Raw genomic sequence first — 12,690 nt, 5'->3', positions numbered from 1 at the left:
GCTTTGTCTTATTTAGAAAGGAAATGAACCCCCTTTTCTTACCACCTATCAGTTATAAAACTTATGAGTATGGAAAAAAAAGAAGTTGAATATTCAAGATAATTTACCGGTTGATTATTGTTTGCTTCATATTAGAAGAGGAACACAAGCATGAAGTAGAGCTGTTATGAACTGTTCCATGCCATAGTTCACATAGAAAATGTGGTGTTGGAAAAAGGGCAAAAAATAGCAGTTTTTGTTTTCTAATTATTGTCTTTGGTTTGCTTCTTGTTGAAGTGTGAGCAAAGGAAGTTATGGATATTTCAAAAGTATTGTAAATATATGTGTGTGAAATTTTCTGCTCTACTTTGATTTAAGAAAGATTAGTCTAACCCCTAGCACCAATGAATTACCATTTTCTCATCCCTAGAACTTAGGGTAACTGAAGTGCCCTGGAAATCAGGCATCCGTATGCAATTATCAGGCTGTGTGCCTTCCAATTTCCATGCCAAAATATTAACCTGAGAAATGTGTGTGAATGACTGAATTCTTGAGTTTTCTAACTGACACAAAACTGTGTAAATGTGCCATTCTTGATAAATACTTGCTGCATTGAGGCAAGAAAAAAAAAAAGCATGTTTATGTCTTTCAGCTAAATACTTATTAATTATATTTGGTAATAACTGGCTTTGCTTATTTATGAATGAGTCTGTGTCTGGTTTAATGGGTTGAGCTGCACTGTCTTGTGGCTCCTCATTTATTCTTACCTGTTTTGGTGGGTTTTTTTCCCCTTGAAAAGGATGGAAAGAAGCTAAGACAACAATTTTGTGAAAAAACAGTCAAGGATGTCAAAGTGAATTTCAGAGTTCAGATGTCCATTTTCATATTGGAGTTATTGTATGGAGTTCATATTGTATGGAGTTACAACAATCTTAATTTATACTTAAAATTTTTTATTAGGGATCCCCTTCCCCAGGATATCTGTTTCAGATCTCTTTAAATTGCTTCTTCTGAAGCAACAGGCTTATTTGGTGAATGCAGCTGTAAGGGGTTCATTCATTATAGTGCAGACTAAAACCATGATTGAAAAGCAGAACACCACCAGTGGCAGTGGAATTGTTGCAAATATAGAAGAAATCAAAATTTCTGGAGCCAGCTATCTCGCAGCAGCTCTTTCCTTTAGGGATGTCTGTGTAAAGGTCAGCTTTCCAGGTATTGCATGCTTGAGCTGTAACACCCAGAGATGTTTCTGCATCATTCTATGCATTCGAAGTCAGCTTTGCACCTCATGATCTATGCTGGCCATGATTTCTTCCTTAGCAGAAAATGAAGGTGCTGGCTGCCTAAACTTTAAAGCTGGCTTTCTTTCCACTTGCAAAATGAAGTAAATTAGTACACTCTGTATGGACTATAAATTTCAGAATTCCTCTTGTGTTGGTGTTTTGTTGGTGTGTTTCTGTTTTGTTGCTGTTGTTTTTAAATTTGGTGTGCTTTCAAAATGCAAGCTAGAAAGCTTTCTTTTCTGCAAGGGAAGTGATTGAAATAAAATAAGCTTTAGTTAACTTCTGTGTTCCAGGAAAACTCCTTACGGGATCAGCACACACACAGTTCTGAACATGGCATGTTAAAGTGTGAATATTTCTGCAGGAGTCTTTACTATATATTTAATCTTGCTTTGTTCCAAGAATTGTCTCAGCATTAAAATATTGTTAGTCTGCTGTAAACTGAATAGCAGCTGGGCAGTAGAACGGTGTAACAAGGTGGGAAAATAAACATAAAACTGCATGTGTGGGAGTTTGGACGTGTTTGTGAGAATGTCTGGTAGGTTCCACGGGAGAGGACGTCACCTGCAGAAATGAACTTCAGTTGAGGGGGAAGGCCTTGCTGTGACTGCAGAACAGCCAGTGACAGCAGTGTGCTGCCCTGCCCTGTTCAGAGCTGAGATGTGGGCTGGGGTTCTCAGAATTCAGCAGGCTGCTGGAGGTGTTGGTGGCACTCTGTCCTTGCTGCTGGAATGTGGCTTGTAGCAGTTCCTTATGCAAGCAGGGATGAGGCTGGACTCTTCTTAGTGGTGTGTGGTGATAGGACAAAGGGAAGTAATAACAAACTGATACATAGAAAGTTCCACACAAATGTGTGTGGGAACTTCTTAGTAATGCAGGAGATGGCACAACTGGCACAGAGAGGTGGCGGAGTCTCCTTTCTGGAGACATTGAAGACCCACCTGGATGCCTACCTGTGCAACCTGGGCTAGGGAGCTGCTGTGGCAGGAGGGTTGGAATTGATGATCTCTAGAGGTCCCTTCCAACCCCTACAATTCTGTGATTCTGTCTATTGCATCCAAAGTTAAAGCCTTTACTACTAAACTATCATGTGCTGTATCTCTGATACTGAATGATTTGTATTACATTCTAACATTTTGGTTAGAGACAGTGTGTGTCTGTCCGTGCTGGGGGTGAGAAAGGGTTCAGGAACCAAAGCATAACTCTCTGACCCAAGACGTGGAGGATTCAAGTTCGTATTCATGATCTGAGTGAGACAGAACAGGGATTGTAGATTCAACTTCCTGCTTCTGTGTGACACAGTGTGATTGGTGGATCTTTTCATCCACAAGTCTTCAAAGGTCTCTCTTCCCCTCCACTTTACCCCTAGTATCAGATGAGGGTGAAGTTCTCCCAAGATAGTGGTAGTGAGGAAGCTGTGGGAAGCATATTTCAGGTGGATGTAAAGACATGTATGCTTGGCAGTGCAGACATAGTTAGAGAAGTTAAATGCTTCAACTTCTGAGATCCTGCTAACATCCTACTGAGAAATTCTTACTCTTGTTAGATGTCTTTTGATCATTTAGCTAATAAATATCTGGTTTGTTTTCCCCACATAAAGAGTTGTACAGGCTCTCAGGTTTTAATGTATATTCTTCTGAGTATGAAAAACAGACCCTAAAAAGAAAATAAAATTAGAACTTCAAAACAGAAGGAAAATACATGAAATGCAAGTCCAGAGAAAATTTTGCTTCTTCATACAGTTCCTTAGTGTGCACAGTAGCTTTGAGAAAAGATGGAAGATCACATGAAGTAAGCAGAGATTTGTTTCCCCTTCCTGTTGTATGTAAGTAAGGATGAAGTCAGCTTATTTAAAGTAGCTGAAATGCAGGTCATGAATTACTTTACAGTCTTAATTTGGAATTTCAGGAGACTGATTTGGCTGGAAAACTTTTCTTGGAAAAGAATTTCTTTCAGAGTATTTAGTTCCAGCGTGGATGTGGCAAAATAAATGAGCTGGTGACTGGTCCGTGCCTGGGTTGATTTTGAAGTGGGGGAGTAGTGCCAAGAACTTGGAAGACATTTTGTGTGACCACATTGCTGTGTATATCAACATTTTCTATCTGTCTTTCCACTGCTTACATCACATTGGTCTCAGAATGGCTGGGAATGTGCTGGACAGAAGTGGAATCATTCCCTAGTGCAGCAAGGTTTGATTTGGCGTGCATGGATTCATTGTCTCTATTTGCTCTTTTTTCAATATTGAAGTTGTATCATGTTGTTTAGCAAACTCTTATATCTTGGAAATCCTTTTAAGAATAATATCTTGGCCTGTGCTCTTGTGAATAGTACCTGGGCTTTTTGCTCATGAAGTGCTAGCATCTGCTTATTCTTATCTGCTGACTGCAGAACACCACTCCCATTTTGTTGCCCTCCTGTTGTTAAAGAAATCTGATCTTATCGTTTACAAACCTGCCATAATGTAATCGCAAAACATCAAAATCCAGGTACCACGGTAACATAGACATGGCTGGTCTATGTAGTTTGAGTAATGAGCCTGTCCTGAAGTTCCTTCAGTTCGTAAGCCATGAATGAAGAGGAATAGATTATATGTAGCCATTTTATTTGGTAGGATATTTATGTTGTATACAGGGTATAATGTTGAGATAATGTCTTTTTTTCTTATTTTGGTTTGAAGGTCTAGCTCTTAATAATACTCTGCTTCAGACAGAAGGTAACTTGTTTCCTTTGTGCTGGAGGAAGAGAAGTGAAAGGATACTTATGTACCTGTCAATGATACAGAGAGTTTACAAGGGCAGTGGCAGGTGCTCCACATGGTGTTAAGTCCACAGCAGAATAAATGGAAAAACAAAAGGAAGACCAAGGTCTCCTCCTTCATAGGCAGTTTTTTTTCCTCTGTGTGATAATGCAGATCAGACACTTGAAGAAAGCAACCAAGCCTTCTCCAATGTTTCTTTTCCAAACTGTTAATGTCCTTTAATGTCTTGGTTCATCAAGGGAAAAAGCAGGTGGACAGTGGGCCTCATTTTCATAATGTCCATAGCTCATTTGTCTCTTGAATGGCATAATTCAGCTTCTGATGGTGAATTTATGTCCCAGTGTAATTTCTGCCTTTGTTTGCCATGTATTTTGCTCAGTATCCTGTGGCTCATTTGCAAACTTTTCCAAATGTGAAATCTATGTGGTTCCTTTTTATGATGGCAGACTGCAACAGCTAGAAAATGTTAAGTATATCTTCCAACCACACATTAAAAACATGGGAGAGAATCATGCGTTCAGGCTTTATTGGGCTCATGTAAGCTGTTACTATCTCCTGGCAGGCTAAACTGGGTAAGTTTCTCAGTGGTAGGTCTTGGACATCTCATCAGCCAAATGGATAATAATGATGTTCCACTTTATAGGGATGTTCAGAGCAAGTTAAATTTGTAAGGTGCTTTGAAGTTCAAGGGATAATCTTGATTCTGTGGCAGATGTGATGGAAGAGAGATAAATACATTAGGTAGAGACGATGAATGGGAAAGCTTTCAAGAAGCTTGCTAAAATCAGGACACATGGGCTGAAATTGTCTCAAAGAAAAAAAGTCATCCTTGACACTGCCACACAAATTTCTGTGTGGAGGTTGTCGGTTTCTGAAGCTGGACATCATTGTGATTTTGTACAGCTATTAAATAAGCAGGAAGCAAAAGCCAGCTCACTTTATACAAGTGGAAAACAATAAATTTTGTACGAAATAAGTCATAGAGAGCAAAGTGTTTCTGTAAGAGAATACAACCAGAAGTTTGAATTCATGTTTCAATTGTAGAGGTTAACTAAAAATGCTGAGGAGAAAGAATGGTCAAGAGTTTTTATTAGTCTCTGGTAGAACGTAAACTGCTATTTTTCATAGCTATTGACTCTTAAAAACATCTGCTTTGTGTAGACTAAGCATTTCAGATGAGGGAAGGCCAATCTCTGCCTATTCTGTCAAGATCAGAACCCAGTGTGAAGTGCAGCTCCTAACCTTTCCTTCCTAGTGTACTGCCATTCTCATAGTGATCCCCACCACCTTCATGGAGATCTTCCTTCCTCGCTGAACAGATCCAGTACAGAGATGCATCATGATTGTGTTCAGCTGGCAGTTTCCTAGGAACCAAGAGCCAACACTGATCCCAATAGAAATCCTACAGCTGTTGTTGCCAGGGAAACTCGCAGTCTCTGGGCTTACTGTAGGGTATTTTTTTTTTTACACTTTTTTTTTTGTTGTTTTTTTTTAACCACTCTGTCAGTTTGCTGTTTAGCTTACCTCCCACTGCTAATAGTTTTGAGGGGATCGTATTTATCTTTACCATGCAACAAAGTGGAGGAGACTGGATAGCAGTAGTCCTGGAATTAAATTGTTTTCTTAGCTGAAAGGAGGTCGAAAATAAGACAGCTCGATTTTATGAACACACTATATTTGGAGGAAGAAAGCTCTTGTGGTAGAAAGAGGCACTCTGCAAACTCTGTCAAAGACATTTCTTCAAAAAAAAAGCCTGCAAAATCTGCACACAGACACAGTAAGGGGACTTTGAAGTAAGTTTGAAAGTAAGGTATATGAGTTTAGTTTTCAGCTTTTAAAAAATAATTTCAAGTTATCTTGATAACCTCTTTGTTCTGTACCAGGACATAATGCATTTGGTTCATACATTACATTTTGAAGAGGAAAACTGACTTTTGTTTTTATACTGTTTGCTGCTATGTTTTTCCTCATGGAGTTTGAGTTTGCAAGTTTGGCCCTGTCAGTTAATGTGGCTAAAGGGAAAGTGATTATGTTTGTGTTATTGCAGGTGAGAGGAGTGAATGCCAACAACACAGGTGTAAAACTGTTTTTTAGTAACAGAGGCTCCCTGACCTTCTCATTAGTCAGGATTGTCACACTTGTTGCTCTCATAAGCACAGTTTCTCTAACAGTAAGCCTCATTTATCCCAACTCTTTTTACCAGGATGAAAAGTTTTCATTCTTCTTGACTCCCCATGAGTCTTGGAATGATTCAGAAACTAAATTGCCTGTAGCTGTTTTGTATGTAATTCTGTTGCCCTTCAAGGCATTTAGTCTCCATTACTTCACAGAGCATTGCCTTCTAACTCAGTGCTGGCAGTTCCAAAGTACTGGTAGTGTCCATGTGGAAACACTGGTACAATTTCTAGTCAGGAACTCTATACACCTCCAAAAATCAACCAGTTTATTTCCACCATTTTGCAGTGTAGGATTGTCCTATTCTCAATTTGTAGATGGTGGAGGTGCAGAGTATTGGGATCTTCGTGTGTGGAACAATTTCTGCAGAGTAAAGAACTCATCTGAAATCACTTAGGAAAAATGGAATGGGAAAAAAAAAGTGGCTTTTGTTTTATCATGTCTCAAATCAGGACGTTGTTTTATGGTCTGATTCCTCTGACCTAAGACCTGATCTGATGTGTAAGATATTAGGTGCAACATTCAAGACTTGGGAGCTTCCCACTAGCAAAACAATTGTACTGATAGAAAATGAGCACAATACTTTAACTGAGCCATGCGTCAGCTCGTGGCCCCACATGAGCCAGTTGGTGCACTCCATGTGCTCAGGAGCTGGCTATGTGGAAATGACTGACTGGGGATCTGCTGTTCCTATGCACTGCCTGTGCAGCAGGGCTTATGTCACTTGCCAGCTGTGGAAACTGAAGTTGCCATGTTGCAGGGAAGCCCAGGGGGATCCACAGTAGTGAAGCCCAGAAGATGCTTGATAGGACAGTGCGGTGAATGAGCCTGGGCCATCCCAGATCATATAGGAAAATCCAAGAGTGATATCCATGTGAGCAGGAGGTCTCAAGAGAGGTCTCAGTGTGCAGGATGTGAAACATGGTCAGCAGTTAGCCCTGTGTTTGCCATTACTCTATTCTGCATGAGCTGTAAAACATACAGTAGATGTGAACTCTCCTGTCCTGCAATCCCTGCTAGGTCACCAAGGGATGGACAAGCACCACCTGGATTCAGTGTAACCATGTAACAGCTGCATAATGGGTGATTATTTCCTCATGAAAGGGAGAAAATACTCATTTGGACTAATTGGAGCTACCTACAGGTTTTGTTTTTCTTTGGAGTTGTTAGTTTCCTGCTGGATCAATTATGTGATTGCTGTATCCCTTCTGAGTCAATACCTTCATCTGAATGTTTCTGAAAGTAGAGTGCTCATTTAGTTAGCTGCTTGCTAGTTAACCTTAGAGTCGGGCTATCTGGGCCTACTCATATGGGTGTGTTGTAAATGAAGTTTACAGTAGCTGAAAACGTACAGTGTTTAAACAGTTTTAGTTAGTTGTCCTTGGTATCAAATGCTTCTTGTTCTGTGATATGATCTCATAACTACAAAGGTATTCATATTACCGTACTTAAGATTATGGTCTTGAATGGCCTTAAAATGTATACTGTTTTTTTTTTTAATTTTCCATGTTGGAAGTTGGCCTTTGTGAGGGGTCAAATACATAAAACTTCTCTGCGGAGCAACATCTCTGTCGCATGCTTAGTCTTCTCTTTGGAATGCTTTTTTCTGTTTGTCAGCAGCTATGGGTGTTTTAATGAAATTTTATCCTAAACTGTTAACTTTTTATCTGCAGCCGCTAAGGGATAACGGATTCTGTCAGCCACTGCATTTTCTGTGGCATGTCTCCAGCAACCATCTGTTACCTCCCTGCCTCTGTCCTGTGCTGCACGCACCAGGGGTGTCCTCCCTGCACTGAGTGGTGCTGCACATAGGCTCCTTCTGAAGGATGTCAGATCATCTGTGAGTTATTTTATGTGGGTGCGGTTCTTGGGCCTGCTGACAGAAAACTCGGCGGTTTGGTTATGCTGCGTAGGAGGAAGAGGGCTGCCTTTTCACAGGGGGATATCCTCAGTGAAATGTCATTGTGCGATCAATGGGCAGGCCTGTACTCCATATGCATTTAATGAAAACAAGTCAGAACAGTGATGACGTTATGCTTTTAATTACTTTGGAGGATGCTTACACAGAATTCTGACAGCCAGAGAGAGGACAGGTTTGAGAGGAAAGCAGGAACTACGTTCAGGTTTGCCAGTGTGTAATGGTGTAGGAGCTTCTGTGCTGGTGATTTTTGCATGCATGTGACAGAGCTTCATGGGACAATTCAAGAACTGATTTCTCAAAACGCGTGCTGTTCAGATTTTCTCTTCCAGTTATTGGCACTTGCTGATTCAGTTTTTGGGCCAGCTAGGTGGAAGTGCATTCCTTTAGAGCTCTGTTTATCACCCCCTGTATGCCTGTAATCATATCAGTTGTGCACATGGGTACAGTGAAACTGAGCCTAATAGCTTTTAATCCCCACCAGGTTAATTACTAGGCCAGGCTTGCCTCGTAATAATACAACTAACAGCTTCACAGAATAATTTGAGGTGGGAATATGGAAGCCAGATTCCCGTCTCGTTTCATATTCACTGGCGTAAAGATCAGTTACTGAATGTGTATCTTTCTTCCTTCCATCATTTTAAAAGAAACATTTAGCTTAGATTTTGCTTTTATGTCATGTTAAATGTGGCTTAGTTTTGTCTAGTTTTAGTGAAGTGTTTTGTGTGTTTTTCTACTTTAATTAACAGTAAGAATGTAATAGGATTCATCAGCTAATGAAATGTTTTTTGAGAATCCATTATGAGGAAAAGTGCATTTCTGTTGCTAAAAAGGAAAAAAAGTATTTTGGAAGGGTGAAGGGAAGAAGTAGTTGAACTATTTTCTTCAGAAAGTTTATTATGGGGAAAATTTCAGGAAAGCAATCTCTGTATGAAACTTTTAAAAAATGTTTATTATAGATTGTTATCTATATTGCCTCTATGCAATTAAAAACGGAATGAATGGTGGAGGAATGATGGAGCTTGTAGGTGCCAGCTGATGTATCCAAAATAGTGGAGGTAGCCTTCCATTCTTTTTTTTTTGACAGTTTCAGCATAGGCTGAAGGATAATGAAGCACATGAAAGTTTCCGGCATCATTTTAAAATAAGCAGTTTATGAGCATGCTTCTCTATCATTTTAAACTTCTTTGGAAAATGGAGTTGTGTGCACGTGGTATTGATTTATTTCCTTGGTATTACAAGCTTCATGGGAAAGCTCAGCTCACAGTACTCCCAGTTCTGCAGAACAGCAGTATGCCAGCAATATGAGCACAATCTTGCAACCTTTTCAAATAGGAAATTCCATTTACTTTGGAATGCAATCCTGAACGGAGTAAATTCAGCAATGTAGAGGAATTCCGAAATGGAAGTTTAACAGTGGGTCTTGACTAGCACTGCAAGATGCAAATTAGGATTTTTACGGTCATTATGTTTAGTTTTCTTAAGAAAACTAACTCTCTCGTGACATTGTATTAATTCAAGATGAAAGTTATGAGATTTCAGAAAAATCACAGGCAGTAGCTTGAGGTTCTACATATGCTGTCAGTACAGGCAGAAACTCGAGCTTTACCAGTATATTTTTCTCCACTGCATTGAATTTTTTGATATGTAGAGGGAGAGAAATGTTATGAAGGCACCATTGTCAAAGTCACTAAGTATGTGCAATGAGAAATACACAGAAGACTTTCTGAAGTATTTCTGGTAAAATGTCCCTATATATCTGTTGAATAGAGAAAGATGAATCTCTCAGTCTGTTAACAACAGCTAAAGTTGTTGCGGGTTTTCATTTTTACTACATTTGGACAGATGATAATGCTCTATTTAAAAAAAAAGAAAGAAAATAGTATTTCTTGGATAATAACTGTGCATGAGAACTATTGCTCAAAAAGTTAAGATGTCATTGTAACAAGAAGTATTTTCTGCTGCCAACATTTCTTTAGAATATGGGTTTTATTTCAATCTGGATGTCATGGATCCAGCCTTAAAATTTTAATTAAACCAGTGAAGAAATATGTTTTCCATTTTTCTATTAAGGCTGAAGTTTGAATTCATTTGTCACTGGTAAAAAAGAAAAGCAAATTAGCTTTTAGTATAGCAAGCAGTAGTTTTCATATGCTGGCACTTGGTTTGAGTTAGTAATTTCATAAAAATAAAAATACTCTTTTGAAATAAATGCTGGAGGTGGCATGGAAACTAATCAGAATAAATGTGTTGGGGGATTGGTTCTCGTTGGGTTTTTGTTGTTGCTACTTTGGGAGCCTTTTGTTTGTGTTTGAGGGAGTTTTCTAGGAAGCCAAAGACTCATAGAGTTTAGAGAGTTTAGTCCAGAGTTTAGAAGAGGGGAGAGATCTAGCTGCTTTCAGCTGAGTGTTTTAAAAGAAGCCAAAATAAATAAAAAAAAAAAAAGAAAGAAGACAAAAGAAAAAAAAGCAATCTTCATTTATTTTAACACAGGGAAAAGAAAAAAATGGGGAAAAAACATTTACTTCCCTGTTCTCTTTTAATTCATATAAAATTTAGGCTTTGTAATGCTGAATTCTCATAGGGCCATAATGAAACGGTGACCTCTGAAGACTGTGTTCCTCTCAGTACGTGATAATGATGCAACTCCTGTGAGAGCATGCAGCTTAGATTGAAGGCTATGAAAAGTGTTGGGTGAATTGCTGGCCTGTATTCCTTGTTTATATGTAAGACAAAGGTAAATACGTGGATTTGTGTTATGGTTTCTATGTGTCTTGTTAGTATTTAAATGGTCCAGCGGTTTCATTTTGCTGTGCATGTTACCATTATATTAAACTGCGTGTCCTTGCTTCAGAAAGTTTATGTTCAATTTGAAATGAAATGCAGAAAGATAGGAAAAGCAAGAGAAAGTAGGAAGGAACGCAGGGTTACAAGTAAAAGCAGTTAAATCGTTTAATTATATGCATAGACTTACCTCTGAATTGGTCAGGAGCTTTTATTCTGCTTAACAAATAATTGTTGGTATCCCTAGACTGCTTTTAATAAAGTGAACGTTTTGCTGCTTTTCTGGTCAGCAGGACTTGGTAGAAAACACAGGGATGAAGAAAGGGGGTAGTTTCTTTTGGAATAGGTGAGCTGTGAAAGTCTGTAGGAAGGATGGCATGTTAAAATCGTAAAAATGTTTTCAGAAAACATGGAAAAATGTGTGCTCAGGGCTGACGTTACAAGGCGATTTCAAAGAGCGCAGCAAAGGGCAGAACTGTAAAGGGCCTTGAACATCTATGAAAACTCAGTGGAAAATGTAGCCAAGTGTATTCAGCAATCTCATGCTGTTATCTTGTAAAAATATAAACTGCTGTGAAAGCCTTGTTTCTAAAATAAACTTTTTAAAAAGTGGATCTTTCAAATAGGGTAAGAGTTTGAGTCTTCAACTAGTAAACTAACTCAGGAAATGAAAGGTAGGGTTCTTTACATATTTAGCGTTTGCTGAGCTTAGTTTACTCTAAATTCATATATATATGCATAGAAGTGTGTGTGTGTATATTTATGTGTATGTGTGTGTACAGTTCCCAACAAGGGTTGTAGGTTAAGCACATTTTGGCCACCGGACATAAGAAAAGTGGAAGCACAAACCATGTTCTTTGTTGGTGACTCAGCTCAAAGAAACGTCAGTCTTTTTCAATATAGTATAAATACACATGCAGCAAATATATATATAATACAAATATATCATACATGTCTAGTTTCCATAATCCAAGTATGCATGGTTTGGAGCTGTACACTCTGTATCTGAATATAGGTGGGAGTGCAGAATGTGCCCAAGAGCAGTGTGCAGTATCAGTTCATCACACCTGATGAGGCATGTCAGGTTGCTTTGCTACGTTAAGAAACTGTATGATGGATACGATGTAAATTCAACCAGCTTGCCATTTCATTGACTACTGCTGGAATTCATTATGTGGATGTTGGTAAACACTTGGTCCGATATAGGCACCAGCATTTGTTTGTTACTTGTGTTTCTACCTCAGATAGAGAGCTGTTGCTCATATCTTTGAGTGTTCTTTGTACTTGACAGTCAATGCATCCTTTCTGTCTGTTTTGAGATGATCTGGAACTGCACGTTTTGGATAGCCTAATTCAATTACAACTGTTAGTTCTATTGCTGCCAGTAGAATTTCCTTATTTATGAAATGTAAACTGCAGTGTCATTTTAATTCAGTTGTGTGTGTGTTATAAATCACAAACAGACATTTAAATGAAAATGCATGTTAATTTTCAGTGTTTTAGTAACAGGTTACAGAGAATTTCATGTTTGTTTGTGGTGCTCTTTTGATGTTTTCAGGTACAGAAAAACAATGGATTAAAGCAAAGAAAAATCACATGTAATTTAAAAAAAAAACAATTAACAACTCTGGTTGCACATTATTGAGTTATGTAGTTTAACACTGTAGCAGAGAGTATGCTTACATAAATCTTGGTCAGTGATTATAAGGGCAGAAACACTCCCCTGACATGTCGCACCTAGTCACTTCTGGATGCATGTTGTAGAAAGAATCCAAAAATGCATTAAGGGAAGT

General features: G+C 38.7%; 1 protein-coding gene across 6 annotated transcripts in view; it reads left to right on the top strand.

The window, feature by feature from the left end:
• Positions 1-12,690, top strand: part of CTNND2 (catenin delta 2) — a 619,666-nt gene that overhangs the window by 383,266 nt on the left and 223,710 nt on the right. The gene's annotated exons all lie outside the window — the stretch shown is intronic.

Source organism: Cyrtonyx montezumae, unplaced genomic scaffold (genome assembly GCF_038088225.1).
Source record: "Cyrtonyx montezumae isolate F1298 unplaced genomic scaffold, pur_monq_1.0 scaffold_8, whole genome shotgun sequence".
NCBI lineage: Eukaryota > Metazoa > Chordata > Aves > Galliformes > Odontophoridae > Cyrtonyx > Cyrtonyx montezumae.
This window is presented reverse-complemented; position numbering and strand designations above follow the sequence as displayed.